We start from the raw sequence: 21,413 nt of genomic DNA, 5'->3' as shown, positions 1-21,413 counted from the left end.
ACAGGTACGCAGCTAAGCAGACCAAGGAGTGTTTTCAATCAACACACTCCACTCACATGAATAACACGCCTCTCCTTGCTGTTTTGTAACTAAATAGATGACTGTCTCACTCCTGGACAAACTAGCCAAGAGCTCCAGATAGCAGGCACTGCATCTTTTCCACCATTTTCCCTCTAGCATTTTACCCAATGTCTAAGAATAGTGGATATTTACATTAGTTGGTAGAGTGATGAAGATGTCATACAAGATGTCATAATACATTGAGTCTATCATCAGCTTTACAGCCAAGATTTGATCTTGATATGTGTAAGTAAAGTATCTTCTGTTATAAATTAGATCTACTGAAACTTCTTTCTCTAGGTGAAATATGTAGATTGGGCCGGGAGCGGTGGCTCACGCCTGTAATCCCAGCACTTTGGGAGGCTGAGGCAGGCGGATCACGAGGTCAGGAGATCGAGACCATCCTGGCTAACACAGTGAAACCCTGTCTCTACTAAAAATACAAAAAATTAGCCAGGCGTGGTGGCGGGCACCTGTAGTCCCAGCTACTCAGGAGGCTGAGGCAGGAGAACAGCGTGAATCCAGGAGGTGGAGCCTGCAGTGAGCCCAGATGGCACCACTGCACTCCAGCCTGGGTGACAGAGTGAGACTCCGTCTCAAAAAAAAAAAAAAGATGTAGATTGGTCAAGGATATCCATAAAATAATTATTCATTCTAATGCCGAAGTTCATACTGATTCACTACCTAACACTTTTATTGCCCTGCTTAAAAGTAGACAAACCCATCTTTATTACAATGCTGTTTTTGCTACAACATGCCTGATGAGTGGTAGGGGAAGAATAACCCCCATAGGTTCTTAGTCAGAATCCACTCCTGATACAAAAGATAGATTAACAAGTGAAAAGCACACAGAAGTTTCTTAATGTGTACATAGATTTTTTTTTTCTTTTAAGTTCTGGGATACATGCGTAGAATGTGCAGGTTTGTTACATAGGTACACATGTGCCATGGTGGTTTGCTGAATACTTCATATATACATGGGAGACACCCAGAGAATGGGTAGTTCTCAAAGAGGTGGCTTTAAATTCCAGCTTATATAGCATCTTCAACAAAGAACAATAAATTTTTAGAGAGTTGGCAAGACAAGGGAAGAGGACTTTGAGTCTCTACAGGTGGCAGCTTGGGAAAAGGCTAATAACTGGCAGATAAGGTTAGTTAGTAAAGCTTGTTAATGTAGTTTCTTCTGATGCCATCGCAAGGCTAACAGGGGTCCAAAGCTGATTTCAGTGGTTAATCTTTGTTCTCTCTGGCAGACAGAGAGGCAGGATACCCCTTTTTGGCTATTTAATCAGTTTTATTTTATTTTTTAAATTGACAACTAATAATGGTATGAGATACCATTCTTTTTTGTAAATCTATGCCCTGCTTTTAGGCAAATAGAGGGAGAGCAGAGAGCTATTCTGTATCTGCTTCTTCTAAATTGTCTTCAGCTCAACAATCCTTCATATTTGGGGGCAGCATATTCTGGTCTCTCACATACTCTATTTCTCTTTTACATTTTACACTTCAATTATAACTTGAAGCACTCAATAAGGATTCTGGAAACCTCTATCTAGCCCTGCTATCACTAGCTGAAGGACCCTTGCCAAGATGAAGAACTCTCTACTCTCCCAGTCCCCTCATCTGTAAGATCCCTGTCTATGTCACAAGGTTTATTGTGGGGAGAAAGTAACATATGTGAAAGCTTCTGAAATTCTTAATTGTATACAAGAGGCAAGTATGAGTGTTATTAAAATTATTCAGGTAAGGATGTATCCAGGGATGAACACAGTGGATTGCTTACTAACCTGGACAAAGGTGGTCATGACAATTTCCTTTCACAACTTTACATTTGTCCATGAAAACCAGAGCTGAACAAGCACAGATTTATAGCTGGGGAGCACATTGGGGGTATGGAGTGGGGAGAGGTGTGGGGGACAGGGTGTACAGAAAATTACTAAAAGAAGGTATCATGGGTAATAGGAGTTCTTGCTACACTGACCTAACAGGATTCTTGCTGAAGGCAGGCCTCAGATATGGAAAGTAAAGGAACGGGAAATTTGACCCAGGTATCAAGGATGATCAGATACCAAGGTTGGGGAGTTCTCACTAAACTGACTTCACAAGATTCTTGCTAATACTGACCCATGGAGGCCCACCAAGAATGATAGCCAATGCCAAGGCCTAGTCAAAGAAGAGAGTTGAGAGGACATTTTGAGCATTGTAAGCAAGATGAATTTTAAAGGAATTCCACTTTCCATCTCTTTGTAAATGGAACATGTAAATATGTAGTTCTAATTCACGGACTGCAAAGTTGTCCTTTCAAAATTAACTATTCTTAAAGCAAAAGCTACCTGGAGTACATTTTTAATCCCTAAAAGTAACATGCTATTTTCCTGTGATTCATTTCTTTTTTTCATTATTTTACAGTCTTATTATTTCCTCCAACCCCACCAACTTCGGTAAGAATAACAATTGACAAGATACAAATGAAATTTTTGTTGGCTCACCCCAATATTTAATGGCAAAATCCCATGTTAACCTAGAGTCTTCATTATCGGACTGTAGCCTCTGGGTTTTCTATATATTCTCCAGCCTGTTGTCCAAGAGCCCTGGAGCCAGCCTTCATTAGCCTGATAGAAGCAGATACATTGGCAAACACCCTTCTGGCCAAACACACATGTCAACACTACCACTTTCAAATGTTTTGACATGAAAGCCCTGTGAAGCTTCTCCAGCCCCACTCTGTCATTCCATCAAAGAGCCATCATTTTTCTTCTTGTTCCATTGAACAGAAGTTAGATTATGAAAAAATCCATTTTGTCCATCCTCCTCTTTTATCTTACATATCCCAAATCATCTTGCACCTTTTCTAATCAGCCTCCTTCCTGCTTTAGCCTTCCTTTCATTTCCCTTCATAAGTGGACAATTCTTGGCTTCATTTTCACCTCACTTCACATTCGCCTCTCATGTTTTTCTTGAGATCTGAAGTTCTGCATTTTGCTGTACCTTCCTCCCCTCCTCCACAGATTTAGATTGGATCAACCACAATGGGAACAGCAATGAGGCCATGCTATGGGCTGGAAGTGTGATGTATTTGGTCTTCAATCTTCACAACAATTCTATTTGGCAGGGTAATTACTATCATCTTCATTTTACAAAGGAAGAAACTGGAAGCCCAGAGTCTGTAAATGAATTGATCAAGGCCACACCTCCAGCTGAACAGATTAGGGAACTTACTTCCTGATTCTAACTTCTGCGGTCTTTCTGCTAAACTAATAAGATTTGCTGTCTCACTCTTCTATGTCCCCATTGCCATTCTTCTTACGATGTTTCTCTTCTCTCAATTCATCATCACCTTTACATCAACCACTCAACTGTTCAACCCATGAACTTCTATTTTTGTCCTATCTTCACCCTTTACTGCACCCCTCCTCAATCCCTTTTATTCCCTTCCATAGAATTGATGTGGTCCCAAAGATTTACTCTTCCTTCAGAAATAACTGGACAAAGAAAATAAAATCTGGGGCAAACAGAGAACAGATCCAGCTTCTGGGACGCCTGAAGCTTGAAAGTTTTGAAAGATACTGCATTAGTCCATTTTCATGCTGTGGATTGAGACATACCTGATATTGGGTAATTTACACAGGAAAAACAGTTTAATGGACTTACAGTTCCACATGAGTGGGGAAGCCTCATAATCATGGCAGAAGGCAAGGAGGAGCAAGTCACATCTTACATGGATGGCAGCAGGCAAAGGGAGAGCTTGTGCAGGGAAACTCCCATTATTAAAACCATCAGATCTCATGAGATATATTAACTATCATGAGAACAGCACAGGAAACACCTGCCCCCATGATTGAATTACTTCCCACCAGGTTACTCCCATGACACGTGGGAATTGTGGGAGTTACAATGCAAGATGAGATTTGGGTAGGGAAACAGCCAAACCATATCAGGTATCATTAAGAGAAATAATGCAAAATTGCTACTATAATGTTAGGCAGAAATATAAGTATTAACTTAGAATGAGAAAACAGATTACAACAAATTAAAAACTTAAAAAGCTAACAAAACCATAATCACAAAATCCAGAAAGTCAAAATAATATTTTTATTAATTAAATAGCTGACATATCTGTATAATGCCTTCTATATTACTTTTTTGCTATTGTTTCTGATTGCCTCTTCATATAACCAAATATTATTTTTGATGGAGAAACTTTCTTTAAAAAATTTAGTTTTCCTCTAGCATAACTGCTCAAAATTTATTTGACATACTTGATATCTTAGAAAAGTTTATTTCAGGTTCATTACTACTAATGGTAGTGTCATGCTAAGATGCTATTCAATACACTAGGATGCATAAAACATACAATGTCACATGAATATCATGAATATATTACCTATTTATATATAGTACAACTATAGTTTCTGCCCTGCAAATATTAAAATTCTGATAAATTCTGCTTTATACAGTTCCTATAAATAGAAATAAAAGACCATATGATGCATTTACAAATGCATGTGCTGCGTTAAGGAAGATAATTTCATCAAGGGAGAGAACCATTTTGCTTATGCATTGACAATAATTAAGTCTATTTCTTACAATTTTGCACACTTACTGTTTTTAAGAATTTTCCACAGATCGCTTCTGGCTGCCTATATTTCAAATTTGGTTTCTCCTCCATACCACTTGCTTCTTATGCCAGGCACTGCTCTGTACCATGACTTCCCATCCTGCAACTTCATGTTCAAACACTCAGGGAGTCATTTCAGTGATCAGCAGGTATATTCCTATGTTATTCCTACATGAAACAGCTAGAAAACTGTTCATAATACTACAAACTGTAAATATATCTTGCAAAAACCAAGCCAAGTGAACCCCAACTGAACTTTTACTTAGCTGTATCCCCAAAATATCCACAGCACTTCATTGCCATCTGACATGAGGAGCAGAATGACAGAGGAAAGTTCCTTGTGGAGATAGTCTTGATCAAATGGAATTAAAATATCCTTGCAAATTTTACCAACACTATGATCATATATATCCATTTATAGAATCCCTGCATGAGCCTTAGAAGGGATCTGTGCAAGCAAGAGAGGCTCTGAAATACAAGTTTCATTTCCTTCAGGGTAAATCTGCCTCTGTTAGTTAGCCATGAAATCAGCTTTCCTGAATACTTTTCAAGGCACAGTAGAATGAAAGTTACATCAAACAAAAACAAAAATAAAAGGACAGTTATATAACAAAACAAATGTTTTAATACGAATAAATCTTGTAGACAAAGTCACTAAATTCAATGGTCTTCAAAGTCTTTGATTGTAGTTTTTTTTTTTTTTTTTTTTTTTTGGTTTTCACCCACAGATGAACACATGCATGTAGTAATTGCTCAACGTGAGTTTTATAAATGAATTAGTGAATGAACACATAAATAAATGAATGCCATTAAAACCCACTGTTTGTTGCCATGTCCTGAAGAGAGCTAAATAGAAAGCTCATTTATTATCTGCGTTAACAGTCAGTACGTATTGACTGTGCGTCAGCAGAGAGTCCTACCTGTCTCTGTGCTTTTATAATGGTCCAAGTGTGACTCAGATTTCATAAACTGACTCCCAAGGACTCAGATAATGATCATGTGCCCTACAAGGAAGATGATATAAACATATCACAATAACCTGTGAACATTTACAGTAAGAACAACCCTTCGAAGCTTGTCAAATTAAATACATTACTCCTTTTCTATTTCTAATATTGGGAATAAAGCTTTGACTTTAAGCCTCCCCTGAAAAGAAGAAAAAAATAAAAACACAACAACCAGCATTTGAAAATGTAGCCATGATAAGTAAAATAGAGTGTGCGGTAGGGAAGATAGAAAGCCATATTCATGATCCTTGAAATTGCAGTGTCTGCCCCACACCTGTCAAAGAAGTTGTAATTCAAATGATGATGTTTTCAAACAGAGATTGTTTTCTGACAGTGAACAACAGTCTCTTTCCAAATAAAAATGTTTTTTAACACTCCTGGATGTGAATCCAACATGGAAATGGATTTGAAATAAACATTAAACATTTTGCCATCTGTTGCCCTGCTGAGTCACTGAAGAATATCCTCCCCAAATGTTCATATTTTCAGACTAATTGGTCCATGGCTGCCAGGCACGAAGAAGAAAGAAAATCTGAAACTCAGTGATTCCACTAAGTTGTAAAAGATGCACTACAGAGACATTGCTATTTGAAGATGAAGTTGTGGATTAACAGTGGAGTCAAACCAGGGAAAACATTCCTAGGTTGTCAGAACATTTTATCCAACAATTCGTCACAATCAGCGCATTCCAGTAACTTTGATTAATTTAATACCTAATTTTTTAATCTCAAAACTTCTACCAAAATATATTTACTTTACACTTCTAATCTTTAGAGAGCATTGTTTTTTAATGAGCTTTAGAAATTTGAGGAAGAATTGGAGGAGCAATGGAAGAAAAAGATAAAGGGGATAGAAGGAGAGACAAGTAGAGTAAATGATGGATGAGTGAGATTTCCAAAATAGCAACAAGAAAGGGGAGGAGAAGACTTTAAAATAGTCAAAGAACCCTAGTATCATTCTTCACATTGCAGGCATGCCTTTCCTCTGAGGAGTGTAGAACAAGCTAAGGAAGTTAGTTCCAGTTTCCTTGAGACTAAGAGGAATAGCGCAAAGTTGGTCTCCCCACTGCCTGCTCTCACCTCTGGCTACTTCCAGCACGAATTCTACCATGTTTAAAGCCAGCCTGAATCCTGAGACCGCAGTCCCAATCACAGGACCACCTTCATGCTACTTACATAGCTTTAATGTCATTCTGGATCAACTGCACGTTAGCCTCAGCATATAGGGGATGATGGAAACAAGAAATAGAGGCAGACGCAAGGGAATAATTGAAGGAATGTTTCTTAAGAAGGCTGAGGAAATTTCTCTGGCTGATAAAGTTTATCCTAATAACAATCCCAGCAGAATGCTTTAGAAACCAACAAGCTGGCTAAAATAAATTTTTTTTAAATTATACAAAAAAGCAGAAGACCTAGTACAACCAAAATAATTTTGAAAAAGAACAAAGTTGAAAGACTCATAGAACCTAATTTCACAACTTACCATAAAACCAAGACATTCTGTTATTGGTGAAAAAATAAACACACAGATCAGTGGAACAAAATAGAGTCCAGACATAAAGTCACATATATATGGCCAAGCTGTTTTTCACTAAGTGTCAAACATTTCAGTGGATAAACAGTCTCTTCAACAAACTGTGCCAGAACAACTGAATATACGTATGCAAAAATATAAACTTCAACCCATACCTTGCTCAATATATAAAAATTAACTCAAAAAGAATCATAGACCTAAGTGTGAAATGTGAAACTATAAAACTTCTAAGAGATAACATAGAAAAATATTTATGACCTTGGCTTTGGAAAAAATTTCTTACATAGAACATAAAAAACAGAAACCATAAAAGAAAAAAACTGATAAATTGGCTTTCATCAAAATTAAAAACATCTTCTCTTTGGAAGACAAAGTTAAAAAATGAAAAAACAGACAGAAACTGGGAGAAAATATTTGCATAACATATATCTAATAAAGAACTAGTAACAAGAATATATAAGGCTTTTCAAAACTCAATAATAAGAAAACAACCAACCTAAATTTAAAAAAAAAAAAGGGAAACATCATAACAACACACTCTGTCAAAGAAGCTCCCTGGAATAAACAGGTGCATGAAAAAATTGCTCAATATCATTATCAATGGAGAAATGCATATTTAATGAGATACCACTGTATACCTATTAGAATGACTTTTTTAAAAAGACAATTACCAAATACTGCTGATGGAGCAAACAAAATGGTATGATAACTAAAAGGAGCCAGACTCAAAAGGCTGCCATATAAATGGCTTTATTTATATGACATTCTAGGAAAAGCAAAACTAGATGAAAATAAATCATACCAGTGGTTTCTAGGGAAGGGAGACGGGATTATCAACAAAGGAACTTGAAGGAAACTTTTGAGATGATGGAAATTTTCTGTATGTCTGTATCTTGATTGTGATGGCAATTGCATCACTTAAGTTTGTCAAAGTTCATCGAACTGTATACCTAAAAAGAAAGAATTTTACTACATGTCATGTAAATTATCTCTCACAAAACTAAAAAAATAATAATTACAGTAAATTCAAAATTAATTGCATATAAATTATCTTGTGAAATATAATTTTTTTGACATGTACTCAAATTCAATGAGGACAGAATTCAGTATACTATTTGAATCATTAAAATGTATTTTTGTGATCGATTTTCAGATGAATAAAATGCATTTTCCTAAAGCATTCACCACATTGTTCAAAGGTAAGGAATTGTTTAGTATTGATTGGTAGCTATAGTTAATTGCTGTGACATGATTTAACATCCACTTATTGAAACATTCAATAACTATTTATTGAATATTACTAGACTAGAGGCCTACAAAGGACTAGGAATCAGTTCTCCCCAGTTCTGGACCAGTAGGATATGCTTCAGATCTCTCCAATAAACTTTCATAAGGTAAGATCAGATTGGAGTAAATATTAGAAAACTAACTTCAAGCTTAGTTTCAGCTGCTACATAATGATAGAGTTGTTTAATATTAGAAAATAATATCACATGGCATGGACAACATTACAAACACCATAATTACTACACTTAGAATGAGTGAAACTTACAGAAGACATTTTAAGTGGTCCACATATTATAACTCTCAGGGTACCCAAAAGCAAACTGCTAAAAAGGTAATGTAAGCTCTAGGAACACTGCTTATTTTAACTGTGAATGGAAGTACGTTATACATGAAATTTTAGTCATACTCTCTCTGCTGGAAGACACCTCAGATGGGAAGCCAGTCTCATCTATGCCAACACTTTACATTTTCTCTACATCTCACCTCTATCTTTGAAATAATTAAACAACCCACCAATTTCAATAGGGTCTTGCTGTGAATATGAACTCACCAGTGCTTTCAGAGTTCCCAGAAGACGAGCCATCTATAAAGGGTTGGTCCTGTGGGCATGCCTCCTATTTAGTCCTGCTGGTCCCATGCTTAGAAGGGCCTGCACTTGGTTTACTGTTCTACTCTCGCTGTCTTGAAATTCTTAATAATTTTTTTAAAAGGGCTCCACATTTTCATTTCACACTAGGCCCCACAGAGTATGGACCTGGTCCTAACTCCATAAATACCAAAGCTGAGGTGAAGGCTCTGAGTTACTCTTTACATATAGCCACTTAGGTCATGTGTTTGACTAAAATCTAACTAAATTTATCTGGAAACACTTTGGTTAAGAAACTATAGACAGAAAGTAGGCAAGCTGGGCTTATGCAATTTCTGGAAACTTCTGGTAAGACAGACATCTTGCAACGACAATCCACTTGTATGAGGGTTTGGAGCTTCTACTTCCTATTCCAGGTAAAATAGGGTAGAGAGAAAACTAGATAGATTTTGTTCTCATCCATCATTGTATGCAAGCACATATTTAGACTTGGTTTTAACGGAATCTTTATTTGAATCTTTGGTCAGTTCTTGCTCCTACATGTTTTATGTATTCATTTACTTACTCATTAATTAAAGATTTAATGACTCCCTACAATATACCAGGTATTGTGCTTAACACTAGATATAAAATTAAAAAACAATAATTAAACAAGACAATAGTTTCTTCCCTCATAAAACTTAAGGCCACTGAAATAAGGTCACTTCTAATCTTCCCATCTATAGACTTTACAATTTTGTTACTTTTTTCCCCCAGCACATTGATTTTTAGTATATGAACCTAGAAGAAGGATACGCTGCATACTAGCTTTTTCAATAAATAAGTAAATGTGCTTTTTTAAATGTCAGGTTTTATTATGTAATAATGAGAGAAATTTGGCAAAAATAAATGGCCTGGGCTGTGTAAAATGTATCCAGTAAACAATTAGCATTGCTTCTAAGCTAAACCACGTCACCATTCTCCCCTTCGTATTAAATGGCATGCACTATCATAGTCTCAGCGCTGGCTTCCAGCCCAGTCAGCTCCTGCAGCCAGCAGGGCCCAGGGCAGCAGTGTCTTTTATAAGTGGGCTAAAAGCATTTGGCTTACATCTCAAATGCTGAGCCTTTCTGCAAGATGGCAAATAGCATAACCCAAGTGCTTTGGAGCAAAGCTGATTTTAAAAGCATTAGAACAACTGAACCTTCTCTTAACCGTGGTCCAAACAAAAACCAGTTGGTCCCCTGCAGTCTTTCTTCATCCTCAGCAGTGTAACTTGGGCTCTTTGGTTCTGGAAAAGCATCTCTCTCATGCATTAGCCATAACACAAAGCAGCAGATGCCAAATACCTATTTCCATACCAGTCCCTGGGCTGAGGAAGTGACAACTGGTCAGAATTAAGCTGAACCTGGAAACATCCTGGGGTTCATTTTTATTTGAGGTTACCAAATCAACAAATGAAATTTTTCTGGGTTTGGTAAAGAGGAGCATGGTAAAGGTATCAAATGGCACTCATATACTTGGATGTGAATAAAGGGTCTTATCCCCTGACAGCTCGGCAGGGGTCAATTTAGTTCCTGCAAAGCATATGGAGGCTTTTATTCCTCCCCTCAGTGAAAATGTGTTATTTTATGTGCTCAGACTATCACCTCCTCCCTTGCTTTTACAGAGAACACCTATTTCTGATGAAAGCTGCCAATTTACTATCCCAAAACCCCACCCACAGCTGGACACGTGATCAGTAGGAGTCAATCAGAATCTTCCTCTGGGTTTTCTCACGAGGTCTGGAGGGAAAGAGCTTTCTTTCTCTCTGGTCAGTAGACTATAAGAACATAACATCTTGGGCTCCTGGAGCCTCGTGGAACCAGTCAGCTGGAGAGAAGACAGCTAGAAGTTAGAGAGAAGCAGAAATGGGGGGTGACAAGGAAGCCCTGAGGTGCCAGTTCCTGGACCTCATCACTCAGAGACCAGCTCCTCTGCTCACCCCATCATTTCAGCACATAAGCTACAGCATCTCTCTTTTATATCTTGCTTTGTTTATACTAACTCAGATTGGATTTCTGCCACTTTTAAGGAAAAGAGTCCTGACAAGTTCACCCCCTGCTCCAAAGGCTGCATGTCTAGAACCCGTTGGACATCAAGTAAATTCAGGTCATATCCAGGAGGATGAGAGGAAACCATATTATCAGGCTCAAGGAAGCCTACCTGCTACCAGTCAATCAACTCCCTAAAGTCCTGTCAAATTTATGCTACCAAATTTATGGAAGCAATTTATTAGAACCTAATACTTTTCTCTGTGCAGAGTGAAGATGTCACAGTCTATGGCAGTTAGGCAAGAGAGGATGAGGGGTGGGGAAAGAGAAAGCAAGACACACCTAAGGGGACTGCTCAAAGCTGGAACTCTGCTTATCACACAACTAACAAAATGAAAGTGCACCTCCATCCAGGAACTTTCATTTATATCACTAGTTGGCTCCCTTCTCCATATCAGTAACTTCTGTAAATCAGTAACATCTACCCAGAGGTAGACACCAGATTAAACAAATGTCATTCTACATACCATGGAATAGAAAAGTGTTCCCCATGAGTACTTCAATCTATATAATAATTTCATAGGCAGATTAATTCAAAAAAGCAAGGTAAATGAGATGAAAAGGGAAACTAAAAAACTAAGAAAACAAATTGAAGGCTAACTCAGCTGAAAAGTAAATGATTATCCTCTCCCCTGCCCCCCAAAACACACACACAAAAAAGGCTTGAACAATCTTAGCAAATGCATAGAAAAAAGGCAGAGATTAAAATAAGAGGAAAATATAGAAGAATGACATGGACAGCCTAGAATAAGGACAAGTTTTTGGTCTCCCTTAGGTGTAGAATCAAATACATGGAATATAAAAGTCATTCAAAGATGATGAGAAGAAAAAAATTTCTCCAAAATGAAGAAAAGCCTGAATCTTCTGATTGAAAAATATATACCATATTATAGATATAGCTAGGTTTTTCACCTCATATTCATTTCCCTTCCCACTTCCTAACAGCAACAGGTTTTCATTTAGATGTCCACTCCTCCTCTCCATGACTCCTATACTTTGGCTCCCTGATCCCATGCTCAGTACCAAGCATTGGCTCTGATTGGTTTAAACCAATGAGAAGTCTACCATCAGAATAATTATTCGTCAGAAAATAATCTGTCTTTTGTGTCTATAACTAAGATATTATCATTGTCATGGATGTTCTACAGTTTCACTACAATTTTTGACACATTGTAGTGAAACTGTAGAACATCCATGACAATGATAATATCTTAGTTATAGACACAAAAGACAGATTCTCTTCTGATGAATAATTACTGGATTTAGCATATGCAGTTGTGTTCTGAAGTCAGCTCATGCTGGCTCACAAGAGCCAGTTATGCACATCTCTTCCCAATCCCCATTTCAGTGAAGTCATACTAGTAACCTGAAATTAGTCATAATGACAGTATTTTCACCACAGAAATTAACAAACACTGTAAATCAGAGCTTTTTTCAATCATGAAGAGCTGGTTGTTAACACTTACCAGCATGCCACTGAGTACATAGGTCTTTAAAAGCTGGTATTTTTCATCGGTTTGGGAAAATTGTAAGCCATTATCTCATGAATTGCCCCTTCTCCAATATCTCTTCCTAATCTTTCATGTCTCTTAAATATTTTTTCAGTTTTTTCTGTCTCTTTATCTCTTTGTGCGACATTCTACATAATTTTCTCAGTTGTCTTCCAATTCACTAATTCTTTCTTCAGCTGCATATAATCTAATACATAACTCATTCATGGAGATATCAATGACATGCCTATATTTCTAGACGCTCTATTTTTTTTCTTCAAATTTATCTCTTCACAGTGTACTGTTCTCTCCTTATGATTTTCATTTCTTCTTTTTTCATTTTAGCCATTTGAAGCATGGTTATTGTATAGTCTTTCTCAGATTGTGCTATTATTTCAAGTTTGTGGGAATACTAGCCTTCCTACTCATACACTCTGCTGACTCTCATTATAGATTATTTCCCCATGGAATTTACAGGTTTTACTTGTTTCTCTCCATTTTCCCCCAGAATACCTGCACATCCTGGAGTGTAAAAGTCTTGCTATAGAATTATTTAACTTTTGCTTTTGTCTGGAATAGTTTTTATGTTAGTTTCTCAGCTTAAATATTCCAGCATTAAATTGAGAATGTAAATGTCAACTTTATATCTACTCTTGGTGACCAGGAGCTTTCATTTCCCTCATATTTTCCCATCCAGAGTACCAAAAAGTAACAAATTTTCTAGTCACACTACCTGAGCCAGTGAGTAATTTTTTTTGCTAGTCTCCTTTTACCAAGGGAATAACTTTTCATTTCCAGGGTCCCAGTTTAAATAGGGATCTGTGTTCCAGCTGCCTGCCTCAGTCAGGCCCAATGCCATATTTCCCATGTCTACATGGGCATTAAAACTTCAGCCTCTAATCCCTTTATCCAACCTAGTATCTTTCAAAACCATCACAGCATCCATTCATAAGTTTACTGCTTAAACCTAAATTGTCTTATTTCTGGCATGCCATCATACCAGAAATGATCTTTTTTCAGATTAATTTACATTTTATTTTTATTTGTATAATTGTTGCCAGAACCAGAAAATAATCCTGTTTTTATAAAAAGTATCTTTCTCTTTTAATCTATTTGTATGTAAGGATAGAGAAAAGTCTAGAACAATGTTCACTTAATGGTTATAACCAGAGTTCCAGATAGTTGAATTAGTAGTTTTCTTACATTTCCTTGTACTTGTACAAATTATTTATAAATTTAATTAATTAGCTTGCCTCATTTTAAGCTGGAAGAATGTTGCTATAGAATAAATATTAGTGTTCTCCCAGGTCTGTTGGAAAAATACTAATCTCCCTAGCTGCTAATCAAGGACTTTCATGACTGACTTTACCTTGCCTGTGTAGAACCATTTCTCAACAGTGTCTCCATATTCTCTACCCTCTGTCTCACTGGACAGCACAATATTTCCCATACGTGCCTCTTACTGTCACATTCTCATGATTTTAAGGTTCCTCTCTTGGTCAAAATCTCAGCATGTCTTTACCTTCTCAGCAGGTCCCGATATTACTCAACCTTCAAGACCACTTCTTTCTTAAAACCTCCTCCTAACCCTTTACCTCCTCTCTTAGTCTTTCCAAGTCCTTAATATATAACACTGCCATATAAATCACATTTATTTATCTGTTTGTTTTTCCCTTGAGGGAAAGGCAGGCACTATGTCTACTATTTTTTGTGCTTCATTTATTCAATAAATGAGTTCATGAATAAATAAATGAAATAAATGTTTACAACTTGCTGAGTTAAAAGCAAGCTTCTCAACACACACATAACTAAAACTGTGTGTGGGATGCAGGTTCATCTCAGTTGCCAGATAATTTTGTTGTCTTCTGTTGGGTGGTAGTGAATTAAGATGCTTTGGCAGCTCTGAATAATTGTTGAGAATTCCTTAGGGAAGGAATGGCCAATTGTATTCTGTAATGCCCTACACATGTATTGCCTTTGGTTGTCATAGCATCTTCACAACCCACATTTCATTTGGTCCATTGAGGTCAATGGGGGCTGTTATGTAGTCATGGGGGCTGTTATGTAGTCATCTGTCAATCAGAAAACTGATATCTAGAGCATTTGTGACTTGTCGAAAGACTCAGGGAAACAACTTTGACCTAGATTTTCTGCTGCCCAGCCCAGTGATCTGTGCTCTTGTCTACTTTATCATCAGCCTCTACAACTCTGCAGGTATCCTAGTCCCTACTGTGACTGCAGTTATAATGCCAGCTATAATGTCATCATGGTAAGGGAGCCATGCGTCATAACACCAGCTTTGCCCTGACTTGATGAGTGACTTCATGTCACCTCTCTAGCCTCCAGCCTTTCCATATGCAGCCTCAGTTTCTTCATCTCTAAGATGAAGAGGTAGCAATCTCAAGGTTCTTACTCTTGGTTGTTTCATGAGCCCGAGTATCTGTGAGAATTTGCTGAAGGAACCATGCCTAGTTTAAGTTCTCAACTTCTTCATAGCCACCTTTTCCAGACTTCTGCCCAAAGCTCAGTATCAGCATCTGGAGTCCTGCCATTAGAGGAACCTGAATCTTTTGACCAAACGGCATTCATGTTCCATTCTTTCTACCATTCTTTCTCTTCAGAGGCCAAAGGGAACAGTTAAATAACTGATACCAGCTAGACTTAACCCAAAATCGTAACAAGCAATTTAATGCAGCCCACAAAAAAAGAAAACTAAAGTCACCAAGCATGGTGCATAAACGTAACACCAAGTCCTACCTGCTTCCTATTTCTCCTGCCTTTTTGCCCACCAACAATTCTTTAAAGCTTTATTATTTCATTACTTAGCATATTTTCAACAAAAACAAACCGATCCACTCCAATTGTCCAACTGAAAAGTGGGCATTTTTATCAAATGTATTCCCCTTCTTCTTTTATTTTCATCACATTTTAACACCTTGTAGACTATTTAAGGGGTAGAAAATGAGCACTTTTTTCTTAAGGAATCATCATACAGTTAATTTTACACAATAGTCAGAAAGCTATATCCTGAATGAGGTAGAAGAACTAGTATATAACTTAAAATTCCCTGCAATGCTACCATCAATGTAAAATAAGTGTGTTAAATCAAAATGCCACTAAAATATGAAAGAAGAAACAGAAAGGCAAAATCTATTATACATGCATTTATTTGCAGCCTTCATCCAGGATAAACTGGGGTCGACTGGCTTCAATTCAGCTTGTTTTATAATTTTATTTTATTGGCGTACTTTCTTCAAATAAAGAAAATAAACATGTACCTGCTATCAGAGCATGGAGTGAGAACAGAGCTAAGCACTGCCTTGGTGAAACTTCATATTGCTGACAAAGAAAAAACTCACTAGGACTGACTAGTTGGAGTTGACCTATAAATATGGCACAGAGCCGAAGAAGGAAAGCTGAGTACAACTGCTCAGTTTGTTTTACTTTTCTGGTGAAATGACCATTTGTTTCCAAATAGTCCCAAAGCTCATGTCTTTAACGGCCATTACTCCACTGTACTGGCATGCTGCTGAGGGCTTTTCTTATTCCCTAATTATCAAAAAGCGCTGCTGGAATTTATTAAGAAATTATAAGTAATATCCCAAGTACCTTAAAAACCAAATTTGGCAATATTCTTAACTCATCAATGTCGACTCTCTTGGCTTGCTCTGAAACAGACTAAAATTGACAATGCTGGAAACATCTGAGTCAAAGATGAGACAGCTGGTTATTTTCTAGTAATTACTTTTCCTACAACTTATTTAAAAGTCCTTCACATGGGCACACAACAAATCAAACCATTTTAATTAATAAAATGTAATCTACAAGCTATGCAAAGCTACTAACTAATATGGTGGAAGTGTAATTCATTCTGATGTTACAGAAAAATTATACCACCTATTTTGAATTATTGTGGAAAGTGACATGTGTAAAAAGTAAGTAAAGAAGCCACATTTGAGATTCAGAGATTCTTTTTTTTTTTTACAATTAATTTATCTACTTACTAATCCAAGTCAACTCCTACGGCAGTACGTTTTGTCACAACCAACATTTTGCTCCAGTAAAAATATTTTTCAGAACTGTCTGAAACCCAGCAAAATTCAGTGTCAAATCCCAGTACAACTTTAGTTCAAATAGCCTCTAAAGTTGGTTCCAATGGACTTTGACATCACTGAGTCCCATTTTCCTTCCTTGAAAGTCAATTCTTTTTCTTACATAATTTTATCTGCCATCTATTGATCTTTAATATGTCTCAGACCCTACACTAACCACTTTATACACATAATATCATTTAATTTCCACAACAACCCTTTGAACAGAAACTATTATTATTCCTGAGTATACAGGAATATATACAAATGGCACTGAAACTTGGGGAATCTAAGCATTTTGCCTTCAGTCACATAGCAGGTAAGTGATGGAACCCACATTCGATCTCAGGAGGTCTGACTTCAAAACCCATGCTTATCACAAATATGCTACCCAGTCTCCTCTCCCACACACACACTATTTTTCTCTATCCCAGAATCTTGGAACAGTTATGATTTTAATGTTGTCTAATATTATAATCCATAATTTACCTCCATGATAAGCTTTCTTCCCTCTACCTAATCAGACTCATCAATACATAAATGGGAAACTTCACAAACACTAGAATATATATTTATACACAAACACACATATATATATACACACACTATGCATACTCTATATCTTTATGTCTGTATCACATACATGCACACGAGAGAGAGAGAGAGAGAGAAAGAAAGAGAGAGAAAGAGAAGGAGGGAGAGCAAGAAAGAGAGAGAGACCAAGAAAGATTGGCGATCCCAACCAAATCCAACAAGATGATATTCAACAGAGATAAACACAAGTTCCCACATTTATGTTAGGCACTCTGCTAGATCTGACGTCCCCATCACCTAAGACAGTGCCTCACACACAGTAAATGCTTAACAAATATTTGTAGAATGACTGAGGGAGAGAGTGAATGAATGATAAGTGACACTAATAGGTAACTATAAATAGGGGAGACATAATTTCATGTGTGAAATAATCTTCGATGGTCCTCAGTGACACTAAGGTCAACATGAGTAAATAAGGAGATGTGGCCACCAAGAATAGTGATGCAGTATAGTCTGTTTACAGAAACCTCTACCTGAGGCATAGTGGTGTTAGTCCTGACCTCCTTTGCTGCCCAACACTAGGGGAACCTGGGTGGGGAGCGGCTCAGAAGAGGATATGGGTGACAGGGTGTCAGGAAGGCTCACCACGAGAAAAGAAGGCTCAGGGAAACCTACACTTTTCAAATATTACAGGGCTGTCTAGAGAAAGGGATTAGGCCTGTTTTGTGTAATCTGAAGATAATGAACTAAGAACAACCAGTAGAAGCCACAGAGAGGCATATTTAGCTTCAAAGTAAGGAAGGACAGGCATTCTGCCTCTCTCCCCATGGTTGTGCCCTCCTTCCTCACCAACTTCCAATGCACGGTACATCTTTCAAGATCCAAAACAGTTCCAGCTCCTCTGTGAAGCCTCCTTCCCCAGCAAGACTGACCTTCAGTGGCTTCTCCTTTCTAAAAACATCCACTCTATTTCACAGTCTCCCCCAAATGACAGTACAGTCTGGGCTTCTTCCCTTGTTTGCTCAGTGTTCTGTTAAATGATAGGAATGCAAAGATGAGTAAGACTAGGTTATCATCCCCAGGGTGCTTACAGTCTTGAGGGAAAGACAGAGAAGTAAAACAAAGACGACAACATACTCATTGCAACAGAATTATGCACTGAGTATTGCTGGTTTACAAAAGATAGACATCTGTTTAAGTCCATTTTCTTCTGCCATAACAGAATACCACAGACTGGGTATACCCACGTAGCTTCTGTGAATACCACAGAAGCTGAGACTAGAATGGTGGTTGCCAAAGACTAGGGGAAAGGGGAAATGGGGAATTTTTCAATAAATATAAAGTTTCTGTTATGCAAGATGAATATATCCTAGAGTTCAGCTGTACAACAAGTACCTATAGTTAACACTATGGTAGTGTGAACTTTAAAATGTTAAGAGGATAGATCTCATGTTAAGTGTTCCTACCAAAGAAAAGGAAGAGGAGAAACACAAACACACACAAGGACATTTTTGGAGATGATGAATATGTTTAGTGCTTTAGTTAAGGTAATGGTATCACAGTTTGGTATGCATACATCCAAGCTCATGAAGACATATACATCAAAAGTGTGCAATTTTTTGTCTATCAGACTCCAACAAAGCTAAACTGGAGCTTTATTGGGTATGTGACTTATACCCCTCCAGTGTCAACCCTGTCAATCTTGGTTTCAAATAATTCTATCCATTATGTCTTACCTGTATGTTTCTCCATGTTGCTATACCTCCAGACAAAATAAACAGACTCCCATCCTCTACTTCAGTCTTTGTCCAAGTTACACTGTATTCACTAAGCGAAATTGCTTTTCTCCTCTACCAAGCCACTAACTTTCTTCAACCCAACCCAGACCAAGGCACCTACATCATGCAAGTTTCCCACATGTAACCCATCCCATCACCCTCCAGAACAATCCCAGCCCAGCCATTACTCTTCCATGCCCTGGGAGTTAAGTCATCTGGTTACACTGCAGTTGATGATATGTGTCTGTTTGTCTCCTCTAATGGCTTGTAAGGCCTTGGGGGTCGAGCTCATGTCTAATCTTTGCTGCATACATCTGTACACTACTGAATACATCATTACTATACATTACTCTAATCCAATGGGGACTCAATAAAAACTTGTTGACTGACTGATTTAGCACGGGGATGATTATTACGTAAGCCACTTTGGTAAATAAATTTCAAATAATGACCAGCTCACACAAATGTTTTACTAGCTCACCCTCCCCATGGAATTAATATAAAGAATGAAAATCAGCAGTCATTTCTACTTGCCCAACATTAAATGTTAACTCACCCCAAGAGAGTAGCTATTTTCAAGCCTAATTTCAAGTCAAAATGTCTAAAATGGTTGTCATTCTTGGTGACGTGCTGGGAAGATTCAAGAACGCAGGTACCAAATCCTGTCACTTCCACAGGTTATTAACCCCAATACTGCAGATTATTTCCAGCACATTACTGATAATAATTCTGACAGTTTATATTTGCTCATGTTTATTCAATGAAAAAGCACTGGACATTCTAACAAAAGCAATTTGATAGACATTGCTTTATTGCTTTTTCATAATTTTATGCTATATTGAAATAAAATTGATTAGGAACTTTATTTGATTTATATCATTCTTTAATAATTCAATTAATTCAATATATAGGAATGTAGCTATGAAAATAATTATCTGTCTACATACTTACTTGAGGCATGTGTGTGTGTGTGTGTGTGTGTGTGTGTAATAAATGTTTAAAATAAATTTAACACATGTTGTTTCTTTTTCCCTTCCATTTTTGTTATCCCTTCATAGAAGCCTGTATTGGGAAGAAGAGGATGAGGAATTTTACATGTATAATCATCCCTGGGTATCCGCAGGCGATTAGTTCCAGGACCTCCCTTGGATACCAAATTCCAAGGATGTTCAAAGTCTTTGTATGAAATGGCATGGCAATTCTCATGTATACTTTTAAATCATCTCTAGATTACTTATGATACATAGTAAATACTATGTAAATACTTGTTATGCTGTATTAGTTTTTTATTTGCGTCATTTTTTGTGGGAATGATTTTTTTATTATTGCTTTTTATTTCTTCTTATGGCTTTTTAAAATTTTTATTTCAATAGTTTTTAGGGCATTGTTTCCTTCCTGGAATATTTTTGATTTGCTGTTGGTTGAACCCATGGATGGGGAAGCTGCAAATACTGACTGTACTCAGTGTCCAAGTTATTTTAGCCTTGTGATATGACATGGGACAGGGAGACAGTGACATGACTCACAGTTCAAGGGCATCAGGGAGTAAATGAGTATGGATTGAGTCAATTCCAGCTTAATGGTAGACACAATTTTCTTACCTAGACCAATGATTTTAACCAAATAGTTTCCAGGTTATTTTAATTCTTATCTGTGTATCTCATAAACAGGTTTGAATATTTAAACCATCAGTTTGGATTACAAATTTTAAATATGAATTTAAAAGAAAGTGTTTTAAGAGGTACTAAAATACTTGAGAATTATTGTAAAGTGTTATACAGCTAATTATATTTAGCTTATTTCAGACTGTTCATGAGAAAATGGATTAGCCTATCTTCTGCCATGCTGTGAAAAGATAATCTGCTTTTGGTGACCTGATATCTTTTCAGCAAACAAAAGGTTCAATCACATAAAACACTTGAAGCATTTGAGATCAGAGGAGGTTTCTTCAAGTCAGGTCTAGCCTGATTCATGGTGACAGCTTCTCTGAAGTTGTATCCTTTAAGAAGCAGTAATTGTCATTTGAGGGCCTTCCGGGTGAAAAGGTAAAACAGAAGCAACTGAGCTAGAACACACAATCACATAGCAAAAGAAATGCTCAGGGTGTCAAGGGCAATGAAGTGAGTAAAGTATATTTGACTTTAAAGTCAATCTCTTCATTTTCTCCACTTTCTTAGGCAAATAGCAAATACAACAAACTATCTTTAAAATTTGAGATGTATTTCAATAAACTGCATATCCAATACACTGGGCTTCTGAGCTCTCCTTATACGTATAAATGGAAATAATTAGACTTTGGATGAAAAAACTCTGACAGAACAAAGAAGGACCATGATCTAATATCAGAATAAAGTTAA

General features: G+C 37.1%; 1 long non-coding RNA gene across 1 annotated transcript; it reads left to right on the top strand.

Annotated features, from left to right (window-relative positions):
- The first annotated feature begins 268 nt into the window (after positions 1-268).
- Positions 269-20,196, top strand: LOC103886985. The gene is made up of 4 exons (XR_650892.4): positions 269-306; positions 8,372-8,417; positions 8,523-8,612; positions 20,115-20,196. It is a non-coding gene; the product is annotated as an uncharacterized LOC103886985 (long non-coding RNA).
- The last annotated feature ends 1,217 nt before the right edge of the window (positions 20,197-21,413 follow it).

Source organism: Papio anubis, chromosome 8 (assembly GCF_008728515.1).
Source record: "Papio anubis isolate 15944 chromosome 8, Panubis1.0, whole genome shotgun sequence".
Classification (NCBI taxonomy): domain Eukaryota; kingdom Metazoa; phylum Chordata; class Mammalia; order Primates; family Cercopithecidae; genus Papio; species Papio anubis.
This window is presented reverse-complemented; position numbering and strand designations above follow the sequence as displayed.